Source organism: Helianthus annuus, chromosome 15 (genome assembly GCF_002127325.2).
Source record: "Helianthus annuus cultivar XRQ/B chromosome 15, HanXRQr2.0-SUNRISE, whole genome shotgun sequence".
Classification (NCBI taxonomy): domain Eukaryota; kingdom Viridiplantae; phylum Streptophyta; class Magnoliopsida; order Asterales; family Asteraceae; genus Helianthus; species Helianthus annuus.
Genome location: NC_035447.2, coordinates 156,800,826 through 156,819,420, shown reverse-complemented (window position 1 = coordinate 156,819,420; position 18,595 = coordinate 156,800,826).

Sequence of the window (18,595 nt, the reverse complement as noted above, 5' to 3'; positions counted from 1 at the left end):
TAAATGCTAAAATGTCATACATTGTTCAAATAAACAAAACAAGATTCCAACATAGTTTATTTCTAGGTGTGTTTCTAATCCACCCTAACTGGATTCTTGAATTCTTCATCTATCAACCTGCAACATGTATTAAAATAACATCAACAAAATGTTGGCGAGTATACAAGTTTGATACATAGCATAGTAGAATAAAATGTTTAAATACTCATATCCAACACGAATAACATGATCCACTTTGCCTTTCCCAATAGACTAGCGGGAGGTTAACACGTTCAACTTGTTCAATACGATCAACTTGTTTTATACGATCAACTTGTGTTATACGATCAACTTGTGTTATACGATCAACTTGTGTTATACGATCAACTTGTGTTATACGATCAACTTGTGTTATACGATCAACTTGTGTTATACGATCAACTTGTGTTATAGGATCAACTTGTGTTATACGATCAACTTGTGTTATACGATCAACTTGTCTTATACGATCAACTTGTCTTATACGATCAACTTGTTTTATACGATCAACTTGTGTTATACGATCAACTTGTGTTATACGATCAACTTGTGTTATACGATCAACTTGTGTTATACGATCAACTTGTGTTATACGATCAACTTGCATAGCATATGAGATTAACAAGCAGTAAAATGTTTCGTGTTTAAATGTGGATAGAGTGTGAATGTAACAAGTTTCAAGTGTGGTGTACTTTGAATATGAAATACATGTTGCACCCAAAGTGTTTAAAACGAAAATGGGATCGAATATACTCACATTGATGGCGTTGCGATTTCTTGTAATAATGCACGAGTAAAATTGAGAAATTCCAAAAGAACGTACGAGAGCGTTTATCCTAGATAGGGAATAACAAAATAACGCTCTAATTAATATTTATTGCTTATAATCAATTATTTAGATGTTATAATTTATCTCATAATTAACATTTATAACTACATTATTAAGTATTTTTGTTTAAAAGAGAAAATGAATCAAAAATGACAAAAAAATAATAAAAGAAAGGAAACTGTTAATTATAATTTAAGGGTTTTCAAAGGAAGGAAAAATGGATTTTAAATAAAAGAATAAAAAGGAAACTTTTTGAATTAATAAATAAAAAAAAACTTAAAGATATACTCAAAAACTTTGCTAGTACGAGTCAACATGTACTGGCTCTTGATCCTCAGGTCCATATCCTAACCACTGGACCATGTTACAAGATGTATTTTACTTTGATTTTCGTTTCATTTAGGTACTAACAGTATGTCATCTTCTACATGATAAAACATATATGTAAATGTGATATCTTGATTCATACATTTAATTGATAAAACTTTCAAAAAAAAATACATTTAATTGATAAAGATTTTGATATAACCATTAACATAAATTGAGGGTAATAATTAATAGTAATAATAATAATAATATTAACAGTAGTAATAATCTTAGTAGAAATAATACTGAATATCATTTTGTTTATTTTATTTGGTTACAAAGCATCATCATCCTTCTTCAAAAGCAAGTACGAACCCAGTTCTTTCTTTTACGATATAAGTATAGTAACTTGTGTTATGGTTTAAAGAGATTAATCTTGTGTGTATGCAAAACGAATTGAACAGAGATGAAAAGGGTACCGAAACGGGTCAGGTCGAGTCCCCGTTGTGATCTCCGTTCGGCTTCGATACTCCGGCGTGGATACTTCGACTCCGGTGCGGACGGCTATGACTTGTTATTCGTTGATGGTGAGTGCAGTTTACTTCGTAGATCTCCGGTGACGTCCAGATTGTTCCGGCGAGCTCGGGTTACTCCGGCGGCGTCCATTTTCTCCGGCGAAGCTTCAAGTCGTATAATAAAGATTCCGGCAATGCGCGGTGTCCGATATAAACCAGACAAGGAACAGAAAGGAGGAAGATGAGTGTGAGGAATGAGGGTGTCGAGACGGTTATGAGGGTCTCGGTTTTATAGTGTTTGTGAGAGCGTATCGAGTCGAAATCGCGACCATGTTCTTGATTGCTAATCAAAATGGAAACATGGAATGATTGAGCTAAACTTTGGAAACGCGGTTTCGATCATAATCCCGTAAAATCAGCGATCATTCAGAAAAAGGAAACAATGATTGTCAACTTACTGTTTTGGCGGCAAAAAAAAAAAAAAAAGGAGAAGAAAGGAAACTCGAATGTAACAAACTAATAAATATTGTTTCCAAACATAACCGATGTCAAGTCTGAGGTGGAACGGTTAAGTTGTTGATTGTTGATACGCGGGACCCGAGTTCGATTCTGGGTGTGGCCCGTTTTTGTTTCCATTTTTAATTTGAGGTTTTAATAAAGTTACAATCTACACCCTTAACTATTAAAGGCTTGGTTAACTTAGAAATGTTAACTTGGTTAGTTATATAATCTTAGAAACTAATTTCAGCCTAACTTGGTTATATATAAATCTTTAAATTAATTAAATTAATTAGTTAATTAAAGAAATAACTTATTTAACTAGTTTAAATAGAAAAACAAAAAATTAAACTTCGTAATTGTAAATTTAATTAATGAAAAAAAATCTTTCAACGATTAAGACTTCGAGTTTCAAGGTTAGGATTCAAAAATTCAAAACGAGTCGGATTTTTTTTTTTTTTTTTGGGGAATCCATTTTGACGGATGTTACAGCCGTGATGTTTGACTGGTAAACTACGATGACATGAAAACTGTTTGATTGATGTGGTGTTTGGTTCAGCATGATGATGACCAGTGATAATGCTAGATATAGTTTAATAACACTTTCAAGTGATAACAACCAACACAAACCACAACTCAATTCAAACAATCAGTTTTGATTTAATTGTATTGATTTTTCATTGGACCTCAATTGTAGTATGATGTGATGACTGACAACTTTACATTGATCACATGCAAGTATGAATATCACCTGCAAGTATGACAAAAATTAATGATAGTAACCTACTTTGAATATAGCAAATTATTTCTGCACTAACATGATGATGTAATATGTGAGTTGTGCAATGTGATTGGACCGAATGTATTACATGCTCCTTGTCTTTTTCTATTTAGTTATGTAAGGTGAAAGGAAGGAATGGTTTGACCGATCACACACTAAACAACCGACCCTACACTCCCTTATTTGGAACTTTTTTTGTGGTACACACATAATTGGGGTATGATCGAGTATATGATTCAAAGAATGGATTTTTATACACTGTTTGGGCTTGAGGGGACTGGGCCGGGTAATACGAAAGTGTAACATTTGGGTTGAACATTAGTGTAATGGGACACACACACACCTGCTGGGTCGGGAAATTATGGGTTGCGCACTTTGTTCGGGAGTATATGGTAATAGTTCTTGAGTAAGTTATGAACTGCACAAGGAAATAAGGGTGCATACTTATTAATTGTTAGGTGTAGCTATGAAACAGGAACTTATGATGAGAACCTACATGTAATCTAAATGATTGTTATGTGATGCGTGATAATGATGTTTAATACATGCAATTTGATGGAACGTGTGAATTAATTGTATGCAAAAACTGATTATTGTGGGTAACCGTATTAGGATTGGGTTGACCAACTGAAAACGTAAACAAGATACTTAATCTGCCGAGCAAACCAAGGTGAGTTCACACTCTTACTAAGGCATGGGATTCCCAGGGATAGGGAATGGGTTGAATGATGGAATTGAACGATTTCTCGTACTTACACGATTACTAGACTATCTACCATGGTCCTCGGGTTAAGCAGGACACTTACGTAAAACCTACGTAAACAGGAAATATGCTACTGTCTTCCAGAGTCAGGAAGGACACTTACGTAAAACCTACGTAAACAATAACATGCTACTGTCTTCCGGAGTCAGGAAGGACACTTACGTAAAACCTACGTAAACCCCACGCGTACCACTGTCCTCGGGTACAGAAGGACACTTACGTAAAACCTACGTAAAGCTTGTACGTACTACTGTTCTCGGTTGTGAAGAACACTTATGGTTACGAATAGTCTAGTGGATATACAACATGGGAAGCCCCCACCAATAGAACGTACTATCGGCCCAGTAGAGCCACGTGTTACAAACGAACTTACTGTTACGCATTTACATTCTGTGAACTCGCTCAACTAGTTGTTGATCCTCTGTTACATGCCTTGCAGGTCGTTAGATACATGGAGCTTGCACAGGGAGGAGCTGGTCGTTGTGGGCTTGGATCGTGATTGTTTCGTTAAACACTTATGACATTTCATACTTATTTATGTTGGGTTTTATTTATACGCTTCCGCTAAACAGTGATAACATACTTATGTTTTGGAACACCTTTCATATGGATTGGTTTGGTTTAAATTGCGATTACCTTTACTTTATACATTGTTCTATATGATTGGTGGCTTGATCCTGGTCAGTCACGCTCCCAAGCGGTGATACTCCGCAGGTGGATTTTGGGGGTGTGACAGATTGGTATCAGAGCCATTGGTTATAGAGAACTTGGTTTTAATATGGGAAAACGTTTTTATTAAAACCAGACTATAACCAGAACAGTGCTCTCAACGATCCACAATGACGCCTCGCTCCACGTGCAAGACTCAACATCCTAGGTAATAAGGTTTATGTTTATTGCCTACATGCTAGAATTACATAGAACTTTGCTCGTGGTATGCTTAGATTACATTGCTCACTACTTGTTATTGCTTGAGAACACTTGTGTGCTTACACTCTTCTGTCATCGCACTATTCGCGAACCTCTCTCACTTACGTTACATTTGCTATGAAGATCATGGCCGGACATATCAGCATGACACAAGCCCAGTTGACGGCTCTCATTAACGAACGAATTGCTGCGGCACTTGCAGCCATACAAGCAGGAGGTATACCCTGCAGTCGTAACTAGGATCTTTAGATCCTACACTCCTAAACCAACTCTTGTGTTTAACCTTGTCCTATTCTTATACACAATAGGTCAACACGCTCAGTCACCTGCTTACACCTTCAAAAATCTCAAGGATTGCCAACCTAGTACCTTTAGTGGAACTGAGGGAGTTGAAGGCCTCCTCCACTGGTTCGAAAGACTCGAAATTGACTTTGAGGTGCATGATTGTTCTGAGTCTCGTAGAGTAAAGTTTGCTACTGGAACACTCGAAGGTGCTGCATTAACCTGGTGGGAAGCACAGGATCAGATGTTAGGGCTGGCAGCTGCTAATGCCACTCCCTGGAACGAGTTCAAGGACCTAATTAAGGAAGAGTTTTGCAGTGGAGAAGACATCCACAAACTAGAGGTAGAGTTCCTCAATCTACAGATGGTGGGGTCTGAAATTGAAGTTTATACGAAGAGATCGAATGAATTAGCCACATTTTGTCCCACTATGGTAGACTCTCCCACCAAACGCATCGAACTGTATCTCAAGGGTCTGGTGCCCGAAATTCAGAGTCATGTGACCGCAGCTAACCTTGGCACTATCCAGCAAGTCACTCGACTTGCTCATCGTCTCACAGACCAGGCTGTAGAACAAAACAAACTACCGAAACGTGTTAAAACTGATACTGCATGTGCTTCTAGTGATAACAAACGCAAGTGGGATGAAAGCCTGAGCAAGGAATTAATTTTGGTCCAGCCTCTGGCGCAGCAGCAAAAGATAGATGACTACCAGAGGCCCAGACAACAATTTTCTAGTAGTCGCGGGCAGAGTGGATATCGAGGAAATCATCCAAAGTGTAACAGATGCAATAGGCACCACGGCGGTCAATGCAACAAGGGTCGTTGTCAGAAATGAAGCTAAGGATTGTCGAAGCTCACGTCCTGTAACTCAAGAACAGCTACGGCCGCCTCAATCTTCACAGAATCAGCAGCAACAACAAAGTTTTAAAGGATGTTTCCAGTGTGATGCTAAAGATCACTACAAGAGACATTGTCCGCATATAAACCAGGACCAGACTCAAAACCACGGCCATGGAAACAGGGATGACAATGGGGATAGCTTTGGGGGAGACAATGGAAACAATGACGCCGAGGCCGCATGTACGTGATTAATCAGGGTGACGCAAGGAACGATCCAAACGTAATAATGGGTAAGTTTCTTCTCGACGACTTTTATGTTACTGTCTTGTTTGTTTTGGGTGTGGATACCAGTTATATGTTCTTGAAAGATAGTCAAATGTTACAACGTACACCAACTTCCTTGAACACCAAACCTGTCGTAGTGTTAGCTTATGGTACAAGTCTAGAGGTCATTCATAGTTCAGGATTGTAATCTTATCCTCGCTGGTCAGACGTCTCCTATCGACCTCATTCCTACAGTTCTGAGCAACACTTATAGCTCGCGCACCGTATCGCTTAGCTCCATCAGGATTGGAAGGACTATCGACGCAGCTACAAGAACTCTTGGATAAGGGAGTTATCCGACCTATCTCTTCGCCTTGGGGAGTTCCAGTATTATTTGGGAAAAAGAAGGATGGCATTTCCAGGAGGTGCATAGACTACCGCGGACTGAACAAGGTCACAGTGAAGAACTGTTATCCTCTTCCACGTATTGACGACCTATTCGACCGGTTGCAAGGGTCGAGCTACTACTCCAAGATAGACTTGAGGTCAGGTTACCATCAGCTGATAGTCCGGGATGAGGACGTCTCCAAAACCGCATTCAGAACTCGCTACGTCCACTACGAGTTTCTAGTCATGCCATTCGGGCTTACGAACGCGCCTGCAGTTTTCATGGATCTTATGAACAGGGTGTGCAAACCCTATCTAGACAAGTTCGTCATCGTTTTCATCGACGACATTCTGATCTGCTCCAAGAGTCAGGAGGAACACGAGCAGCACCTACGACTTATTTTGGAACTTCTTCGAAAGGAACAACTGTACGGAAAATTTTCGAAATGTGACTTCTGGCTTCGTGAAGTCCACTTTCTAGGCCACGTAGTAAACAAGGATGGGATTAATGTCGATCCATCCAAGGTAGATTCGATCAGGAACTGGCCTGCACCGCGTACACCGACAGAAATACGCCAATTCTTGGGTTTGGCGGGTTACTACAGGCGATTCATCAAAGACTTTTCGAAGATAGCACAGCCGCTTACGCTACTGACACAGAAAGGTGTCACCTACCGTTGGGGTAATGCGCAGGAAACCGCTTTCCAGTACCTAAAGGATAGGCTTTGCAGCGCACCTATTCTCTCATTGCCAGAGGGCACGGATGATTTTGTGGTTTATTGTGTCGCATCGATACAGGGTCTTGGTTGCGTATTGATGCAGCGGGATAAAGTTATAGCCTACGCTTCTCGTCAACTCAAGATTCACGAACGGAACTACACGACGCACGATTTAGAGCTGGGAGCTGTTGTTTTCGCGCTTAAGATATGGCGACACTACCTGTAAGGTACCAAGCGCACAATTTACACCGATCACAGGAGTCTCGAGCATATCTTCAAGCAGAAGGAATTGAACATGCGTCAACGACGATGGGTCGAGCTACTTAATGATTACGAATGCGCCATCAAGTACCATCCAGGCAAAGCCAATGTTGTGGCTGACGCTCTCAGTCGAAAGGATACTACACCTAGGCGTGTACGAGCATTGCAGCTCACAATCCAGTCTAGTGTTCCTACACAGATACGAGATGCTCGGGTAGAAGCATTGAAACCAGAAAATGTCAAGGCTGAAGCCTTACGCGGTTCAAGGAAACGATTGGAACAAAAGGAAGACGGTGCCTACTATGTAACGGGGCGTATTTGGGTCCCACTATATGGCGGTCTACGAGAACTTGTGATGGACGAAGCGCACAAGTCTCGCTACTCGGTACATCCAGGGTCGGCTAAAATGTACCACGATCTCAGAACAACGTATTGGTGGCCAAACATGAAAGCTCTTATCGCAACTTACGTCGGCAAGTGTTTGACTTGTGCGAGAGTCAAAGTTGAATACCAGAAACCCTCAGGCCTACTCCAGCAACCCAGGATACCACAATGGAAATGGGAGGAAATTTCCATGGATTTCGTTACAGGCCTACCTAGATCCCAGCGTGGGAACGACACTATTTGGGTGATCGCGGATCGACTCACCAAGTCTGCTCATTTCTTGGCAATCAAAGAAACAAACAAGTTCTCCACCTTAGCAGACCTATACGTAAAGGAAGTAGTCTCAAGGCACGGGGTGCCCATCTCTATCATTTCGGATCGCGATGCACAATTCACATCAGAACTGTGGCAAGCAATGCACAAAGCGTTTGGCTCTCGATTAGACATGAGCACAGCTTATCACCCTCAGACGGATGGGCAGTCTGAGCGCACGATTCAAACCCTAGAAGACATGCTTCGTGCATGTGTCATTGATTTCGGCAATAGCTGGGAAAAGCATCTTCCTCTGGTGGAGTTCTCATACAACAACAGTTATCACACCAGCATACAAGCCGCTCTATTCGAGGCATTGTACGGACGTAAATGCCGGTCACCTCTCTGTTCGGCAGAGGTGGGGGATAGTCGGATTACAGGTCCAGAAATGGTAGTTGACGCTACCGAACGAATTGCACAGATACGACAACGCATGGCGGCAGCTCGTGATCGCCAGAAAAGCTACGCTAATAAACACAGGAAACCGCTCGAATTCCAGGTTGGGGATCGAGTGCTACTCAAAGTCTCACCCTGGAAGGGTGTGGTTAGATTTGGTAAACGAGGAAAGCTTAATCCACGGTACGTTGGACCGTTCGAAATCACTGAAAGAATAGGCAAGGTAGCCTACAGACTAAACCTACCAGCTGAACTCGGTGCAGTTCATAACGTATTCCACGTGTCGAATCTGAAGAAGTGTCTATCAGATGAGACCCTCATAGTTCCTTTTAAGGAACTCGCTATCGATGAGCGGTTGCAGTTCGTCGAGGAACCAGTTGAAATCATGGACCGGGATGTCAAGGTCCTCAAGAACACTAGAATACCTCTTGTACGAGTTCGTTGGAACTCCCGTCGTAGCCCAGAGTATACCTGGGAACGAGAAGATCAAATGAAACAAAAGTATCCCCAATTGTTCGCAAACAATACAACCACTACTGAGGCTGAAGCTACCGCGGAATTTCGGGACGAAATTCCAAACCAACGGGGGGAGGATGTGACACCCCAGGAAAACCATGCAACTTAGCTAGCTTCCTCAGTGAGTACGTACCAAATTTCGGGACGAAATTTCTTTCAAGTTGGGGATGATGTGACAACCCGAAGTTTCAAGGTTAGTACCTTCGGTTTTGTGATCTCCCCGTCCTCGTTTTAATTAACTTGTTCAACATGTGACCTTGTTAAATGTGCTAGCGTATATTGTAGTTGAGTGTGTGTGCGTGTATAACGAGCCAACTTCTATGTCGTGTGTACGTTGAGCCACAAGACATAAGTGGGCCATGATATGTGTGTGTGTTAATTTGTTTGAAGCCCATCGATGTAATGGAGATTGGCCCAAAACTGGAAATGTGAATCTTTAGATCTCAGCCCAATCCATTCGTGAATTAGCAAACCTAGCCGGCCCAACCACCCCTTTTTCTTTTACATATTTTGATATGTACGTAAAGTATTATGCACACAACAAAACAAAACCCTACCCCCATTGATTAGCGACGACAGGAGAAAAGAACCCACCCCCCTGTTCGAGACATCATATAGCAGATCGACTGATTGGTTAGTAAATTATCTTGTTCAAGTGGTGTTGATAAATTTGTTCGTGTGATGTGCATAGTATTAGAATTATGATATTTGGGTTATGATACATATAGTATTAAACTTCCTGTTGTACCTAATCAAGATTTTGATGATTGACTTACGTGTTAGTGTTCCATTCTCGAATCTTTGTGTTAACTGTTACAACTTTTGTTTAGTAATATTGAGTACGAATGGCCGTGATGTTTGACTGGTAAACTACGATGACATGAAAACTGTTTGATTGATGTGGTGTTTGGTTCAGCATGATGATGACCAGTGATAATGCTAGATATAGTTTAATAACACTTTCAAGTGATAACAACCAACACAAACCACAACACAATTCAAACAATCAGTTTTGATTTAATTGTATTGATTTTTCATTGGACCTCAATTGTAGTATGATGTGATGACTGACAACTTTACATTGATCACATGCAAGTATGAATATCACCTGCAAGTATGACAAAAATTAATGATAGTAACCTACTTTGAATATAGCAAATTATTTCTGCACTAACATGATGATTGTAATATGTGAGTTGTGCAATGTGATTGGACCGAATGTATTACATGCTCCTTGTCTTTTTCTATTTAGTTATGTAAGGTGAAAGGAAGGAATGGTTTGACCGATCAGACACTAAACCACCGACCCTACACTCACTTTATTTGGAACTTTTTTTGTGGTACACACATAATTGGGGTATGATCGAGTATATGATTCAAAGAATGGATTTTTATACACTTTTTGGGCCTGAGGGGAGTGGGCCGGGTAATACGAAAGTGTAACATTTGGGTTGAACATTAGTGTAATGGGACACACACACACCTACTGGGCCGGGAAATTATGGGCTGCGCACTTTGTTCGGGAGTATATGGTAATAGTTCTTGAGTAAGTTATGAACTGCACAAGGAAATAAGGGTGCATACTTATTAACTGTTAGGTGTAGCTATGAAACAGGAACTTATGATGAGAACCTACATGTAATCTAAATGATTGTTATGTGATGCGTGATAATGATGTTTAATACATGCAATTTGATGGAACGTGTGAATTAATTGTATGCAAAAACTGATTATTGTGGGTAACCGTATTAGGATTGGGTTGACCAACTGAAAACGTAAACAAGATACTTAATCTGCCGAGCAAACCAAGGTGAGTTCACACTCTTACTAAGGCATGGGATTCCCAGGGATAGGGAATGGGTTGAATGATGGAATTGAATGATTTCTCGTACTTACACGATTACTAGACTATCTACCATGGTCCTCGGGTTAAGCAGGACACTTACGTAAAACCTACGTAAACAGGAAATATGCTACTGTCTTCCGGAGTCAGGAAGGACACTTACGTAAAACCTAGGTAAACAATAACATGCTACTGTCTTCCGGAGTCAGGAAGGACACTTACGTAAAACCTACGTAAACCCCACGCGTACCACTGTCCTCGGGTACAGAAGGACACTTACGTAAAACCTACGTAAAGCTTGTACGTACTGCTGTTCTCGGTTGTGAAGAACACTTATGGTTACGAATAGTCTAGTGGATATACAACATGGGAAGCCCCCACCAATAGAACGTACTATCGGCCCAGTAGAGCCACATGTTACAAACGAACTTACTGTTACGCATTTACTTTCTGTGAACTCGCTCAACTTGTTGTTGATCCTCTGTTACATGCCTTGCAGGTCGTTAGATACATGGATCTTGCATAGGGAGGAGCTGGTCGTTGTGGGCTTGGATCGTGATTGTTTCGTTAAACACTTATGACATTTCATACTTATTTATGTTGGGTTTTATTTATACGCTTTCGCTAAACAGTGATAACATACTTATGTTTTGGAACACCTTTCATATGGATTGGTTTGGTTTAAATTGCGATTACCTTTACTTTATACATTGTTCTATATGATTGGTGGCTTGATCCTGGTCAGTCACGCTCCCAAGCGGTGATACTCCGCAGGTGGATTTTGGGGGTGTGACAATTTCCAACTCTGATGAAGCAACCGCTGAAAATGACTCCGTTTGTTCATTTTCGTTTTTGAAGATTTATCCGTTGAGGAAATGAATATCCGTTGTGTAATCCTTCATTTCCAACTCTGATGAAGCAACCGTTGAAAATGACTCTGTTAGTTCATTTTCGTTTCTGACGATTTATCCGTTGGGGAAATGAATATCCGTTGTGTAATCCTTCATTTCCAACTCTGATGAAGCAACCGTTGAAAATGACTCCGTTAGTTCATTTTTCGTTTTTGAAGATTTATCCGTTGAGGAAATCAATATCCATTGTGTAATCCTTCATTTCCATTTCTGATGAAGCAACCATTGAAAATGACTCTGTCTGTTCATTTTCGTTTCTGAAGATTTGTCCGTGGAGGAAATGAACAGTCGTTTGCTTATTCCGTCATTCCCATTTCTGAAGAATACTCGTTGAGGAAAATGACTCCGTCTGTTCATTTTCGTTTCTGAAGAATGACCGTTAAGGAAATGACAGGATATTACCTTGCATATCGCTGATGGTTATTTGGCAGAGTCACAAATAGACTCCTACGAATAAATTTCGGGACGAAATTTCCTAAAGTAGGGGAGACTGTGACACCTGTGTCACCGCGACCATCAAACGAATACCAAGCTGATGAAATATTGTATTTCATACTTGGGATCTTGTATAAATATGTGTATCTTTTGCACATATCAATTCTTGTTCAATTTCAAACTCTACAACGTTTTCTGGAGAATTATACGCAAATTGGTGCGTAAACGTACTCAGTTTAATGCAACAAATACTCTGGAACATCAACATATGCTTAACATACCTTAATAACCTTTACATAACTTAGAAATAAGTTTTGAAGGCTTTGGTATGGCAAAAACAAGTTAATTCGCTTGCAGGGACTAAACTTGACAAACTGTGAAAGTATGACGATTCGTACTAAAACAGACATTCCAGAACATGTCCATAAGTTAAACATGCCATAAATATCCTCTCCATAGCTTAGAAATAGGCTTTGAGGTGTTCGGTGTGCTAAAATAAACTTTCGGATCATTCAGGGACTAAAAGTGTCAAAAAGTGCATAAGTTTGCACTTCCGCGCATAACTTACGTTCCGAATAAATCCGGACATCCAAAAATTTATGTAAGCATCATAATATTATGCCTTAGTGTTTGGCATAAGAAAAATCCATTCGTCGCGCATTTTGGATCGTTTTTCGCGCTTATGCGCATTCCGTCGTAATTAACCGAACATCACGATCGTACGGCCAAACGAACCAACATCCGACATATTTTTGAGCATGTTTCATGTCCTCAATGTTTAGGCATCATTTTAGGGCCTTAAAGTTGGCTTTACGGGCCTTAGAAATATTGGAAAAGGCTTAAATATGCAACAGGGACTAAAACTATCATTTATGAAACTTGTTTACTGAACTGCACCTCCATGCGGCCCGCCTAAGCCTAGGGGCAACTCTCACGTGGGCCGCGTCAGCCCTGCAGATGCAGAAACTCGTTTTTCTTGCAAAAATTGGCCTTTCAAGCATCCAAGGGGCAATGCCTCTTCACAATCTCTGGGGTTAGGGTCACTTTTTGATACCACAACATTTTGACAAGTGTACGAATGAGATCAAGGCACGATATTCAAGAAACGATCCTAACGGTCTTGCTTTTCCTATAAATACCCCCCCATTTGGTGTAAAACCCACAAAATCTGATCTAAATCTCTAAGTTGAGGCCTTTGCTTCATACCTGAGCTCCTGGATCGAGATTAGCTTTCGGGGACCCTTTGTAAGTGTTCTTTCATTCTTTTAATCGCTTTCTAGTCCTAAAGTCAAACTATGTTTGACTTTCTGCGTTGACCAGCCTATGGTCAACACGAAGTTCGTTTGAACTTCATAACGTGAGCGTGATCACGATGGTTATAGTCCCTAGTGACTACACCTACTGAACACCACGTTATCTAGGCTCAGTGACGAGTCGTAGTTTCGGCCAAAATGCGCATTCTTGCGTATTTTGTAACCAAACTACTCGTAGGTATCAAAACCGTTTGTTTTGATACCAAACCTGTTTTCTAAACTTAGTTAAGCATGTTCTATCATGCTTAGCTCGTCACTTTTAGTTTAGTGCTTATATAGGGTCGTAAGGTAAGCGATCTAAACAATCGCTTATATTTTCGAACCCGACCCATTTGGTCGATCATTAGGATCCGACCAAACACATTAGGTGACCATAGCTGTAACCTTCCGAGGTTATACCTTATGGTCACGATGTTAGGCGTTCTAAACGCGTTTTACGCGAACGACGCGTTAAGGTAGCATAAGCTACCTAAACGGGTCGTAATGGGTCGTAAGCACTTAGGTTAGGTTTCACTTTAGCATATGGGCTTTGTTAAACCATATTACACGAGTCTCCATACTCGTTTGGTTTACGAACCCGCATCCTATCCAATCCTCCGATTTAGGTCCGGTATATTAACATAGTTACCTATATTAGGTGTCGTTTGATATCCGTGATCTCTAGTAGTGTTAGGTTGTCATACAAGGACTTCATAGCAATCTCAGGTGAGTACATAGAACCCCATCTTTTACATGTTTTCGAGGAGTTTATGTGAGTACATAGACCCCTCTTTTACTGTTTTCCAAACTGTTTTGGGGTGAAACACATGTGCCTACTTGTTACTTTCGTGCTTTTCCTGTTTTCACATCATATACTTGCTATGCTCATTAGTACACTATTAGTACATGATTTACATTACATCGTTTTGCTATGTATGTTGACTGATAGCATACTTAGTACATTGTTTTACATTACATTTCATGCTATGTATGTCCATTGTGTGCATACTTAGTACATTGTTTTACATTACATTTCTGTTGCATATGCTCATCCAGCATATGAACACATTATATTACATTTTGAACCGTTGTAACCATTTGACCATGTGAACCGTCGTAACCGTTTGATTATATGAACTGATTTTAACTGTTGAACCGTGTGAACCTTTTGTATCTGTTGACAAGATTTACATTTGACAATAGACATTGAACTATACATAAACATTTCTACAATTGTTAAACATTACATCTTGATGGTTTGGTTTGAGTAAGTGATTTAAGTAACGAGGCGTGTGTAATATGATACAAGCATGGTGGATATGCCACTGGTACCTCCTATATATAAGTGTTCGTATGGTATTACATATCGTACCGTTATTCGAATCATTTCAATTTGAGACATATAACGTTTTATACAAATAACATACTTTTTACAAGACATTGTTTTACAAACAACTTATCTTATACAAACTCATTTTACATGGTTATTCATTTAACCATACATTATTCTTTTATCTATACATATCATTTGATCTTATCGCTTTTAAATGATTTACTAAACCTTATTAAACATTTTCTTAAACTTACAAGTCATGAATCCTATTTTCACAAAACCTATGTATCTCACATGCATTTTTATGTTGACGTACCTATTTTCACATGTGTTTTCAGGAGTTGATGCATAGGACTTATCGAGACATACTTAGGCGGACCTATGCCTTAGTGACTTAAAACGAAGCAAGAACTAGTTATTTTATGTTATGTACTCTTTGTTCTTGTTTAAAGACAATGTAACTCTCTGGTTTGATAAATGAAACATAACTTTAATTGCCATGGATTTGAAACAATTAATTCTGTTACAACACTCCCCGACGATTCCGTCACGCTTTGCTGTCTCACGTGGTCGGGGTGTGACAGGATAAAGGTCACCTAACCACATTTGAGGGAACTTGTATGTTTGAGGTGGGTTTACCATGTTTGTGGGATAAAGGTCACCTAACCACTTATGTGTATAGACTCACACGTGTGTGTAAGTTGGACGACTTGATTTGGAAACCATGAACTTAGGGTCACCGAAGCATGGGGAACAAAGGTGTTGATGGGATTAAAACATGCCAACTAAACATAAAGATGTTTAACCGATCCCATATGGCTAGAAATTGCAAAGAGTTGCAATTGTCAAATGTTGACTACCTTGTTAATTTAAATAGAGGGATAAAGGTCACCTAACCAATATTTAAATGTAACGTTGGATTCTAGATTTTAATTATTAATTGTCTATCAGACATAAAAGGGTATTAATGATTAAAATATAATAACATCGAAAATACTAAAATTGAACCTTGTTAAATTTTGTAGATGGCCGCTAACGATATTACCCAAACCGTCCGTAACCTATCACTAAAAACAATCCTTGAAAAGGATCGTATCAATCAAAACACTTTGTGGATTAATATCGAAACTTAAGAATCGTTCTCAAGTAAGAAAAGATATCCTATGTGTTGAACGATCCTAATCCCGATGAACATCTTATGGAAGATAAGGATGCCTATAACGATTGGATTAAGTATATCGAGGATACTATGCAAGCCTCTTGCCTCATGTTAGGAATTATGATTCCCGAGATTCAAAAGGATTTTGAACATCATGAGCATACGACATGATTACCCAATTATAGGAAATGTTTCTAAGGATAGAACGCATCGAAACGGTTCGAGTGCTTCATGCATGTCGAATGGAGGAAACCCAATCGGTCTCATCTTATATCTTTAAGATGAAAAGCCATATTGATCGCCTCGAAAGGCTCAATATGGGTAAAAGGGCTTTATCCATTCTAACGATCAATAAGGATGGCAACAAGGAAAGGGCATCACCCCGACACCAAAGCAAGTGTTGCAAATGGTAACGGGAAATTCAAAGGGAAAAAGAAAAGAAAGACTAAAGCGGAACCACCGAAACCAATAGAAAAGAAGGCAAAGGTTGCCATGAACGATCCATGCTTTGAGTATGGTGAGATAGGGTATTTGAAAAGGAATTGTCCAACCTATCTCGAAGAGTTGAAAAACAAGAGGGATGCTGGGCAAACCTCAGGTACAATCTTTATGATACATATTGACTTTAATGTTATTTCTTCAAACACATGGGTATTAGATACCGGATGTGGAACTCATGTTTGCAGTTTGTTGCAAAAGGTTCAAAAGAAATAAGCATTACAAGAAAGGAGACTATGTTTTGAAACTTCCAAATGGTATGGAAATTGTTTTAAAATATTTTGAATGCTCCTAGTTTGACTAGGAACATTATTTAAGTTTCCCTTTTGAGACAATATGTTTTGACTTAAAGTTTGTAAACAATGACATTTATATTTTGATGAATGACATGTTTTACTTTAAAGCTATGCTTTCAAATGGTATTTATGAATTGGTTCATAATAATACATCATTTGATAGTTCAATGTACCAAGCAATCACCATGAAACTCAAAATGGATTTGAGTAAGACCTACTTTTGGCATTATCTCCTTAGTCATATAAACAGATGTCGCATGTAAACACTTCGAAAGAATGGTCTTTTGGAGACTAATGAAGTTGGTTCATATGATACATGTGAATCTTGTTTACAAGGTAAGATGACTAAGAAACCCTTTAATGGGAAAGGGCAAAAGATTTATTAGGTATCATACATTCGGATGTATGTGATCCTTTTAAGCCAATGACTAGAAATGGTGAAAGATACTTCATTACTTTTACCGACAACTATAGTAGTTATGGTTATGTGTACTTGCTATGACACAAAGTTGAAGTTTTGAAATGTTCAAAGCCTTCAAAAGGTGAAGTACAAAATTAACTCAATCAAAGTTCTTCATTTCGATAGAGGAGGAATCAAACTCTATTTGGATATGGTTCGATCTATGATGGCTAGGAGCACATCATCTCTATCATTTGGGGTTACGCTTTGCTCTCCGCAGCCCGTATGGCCCCAACCAAGAAAGTGGATAAGACACCTTTTGATATATGGCATGGAAGGGCTCCATCATTATCATATTTAAAGGTATGGGTTATGAAGCTTACGTAAAGCAACACACCCCAAATAAATTAGTAATACAATCCACTAAGTGTATCTTTGTAGAATATCCTAAAGATGATATAGGATATTACTTCTACGATCTAACAGAGCAAAAGTATTTGTTGCTCAAAAGGCTGAGTTCTTGGAAGCTAAGTTCCTTGTGGAAGGAATTAGTAGAACAGTGAAACTTGATGAGGATCAAGAACCACAAGCCGATACACGTTTGGTTGATACTAGCACTCAACAAGAGGTTGTTGAAAACGATCAAGTGGTTGATCAATACACACAAGACGTTCGTAGTTCTGGTAGAATTAGTAGTCCACCTGAAAGATATGGATTTTTCATGGATGGATGCTACGTGGTAGATTCAGGTGAATCAACCACATACCATAATGTAATGTCAAAATTCGATTGTGACAAATGGCTTGAAGCCATGAACGTAAAGATGCGGTCCATGTATGACAACCAAGTATCGGAATTGGTTGTGTCACCTCTTAACTCCAAAGCAGTTGGAAGTAAGTGGGTTTTCAGGAAGAAAAACAGATATGCATGATAACTTGGATACTTATAAAGCATGACTTGTAGCAAAAGGTTTCACTCAAACTCAAGGGATTGATTATGATGAGACCTTCTCGCCTGTGGCAATGCTAAAGTCAATCAGGATATTATTTGCCATAGCTGCATATTATGACTATGAGATCTGGCAATTGGATGTCAAAACGGCATTTCTCAATGGATATCTTGATGAAGATGTCTATATGGTTCAGCCTGAAGGTTTTGTCGATCCAAAACATCCTGACAAAGTATGCAAGTTAAAGAAATCAATCTATGGATTGAAACAAGCATCTAGAAGTTGGAATCACTGTTTTGATGAAGAAATTAAGAATTATGGATTCATCAAGAACGGCGATGAAGCTTGTGTGTACAAGAAAGCTAGTGGGAGCATCATCACTTTCTTAGTACTGTATGTCGATGACATTCTACTATTTGGAAATGACATTCCAACCATGGAAGGTGTAAAAACCTGGCTTGGAAGTTGTTTTTCC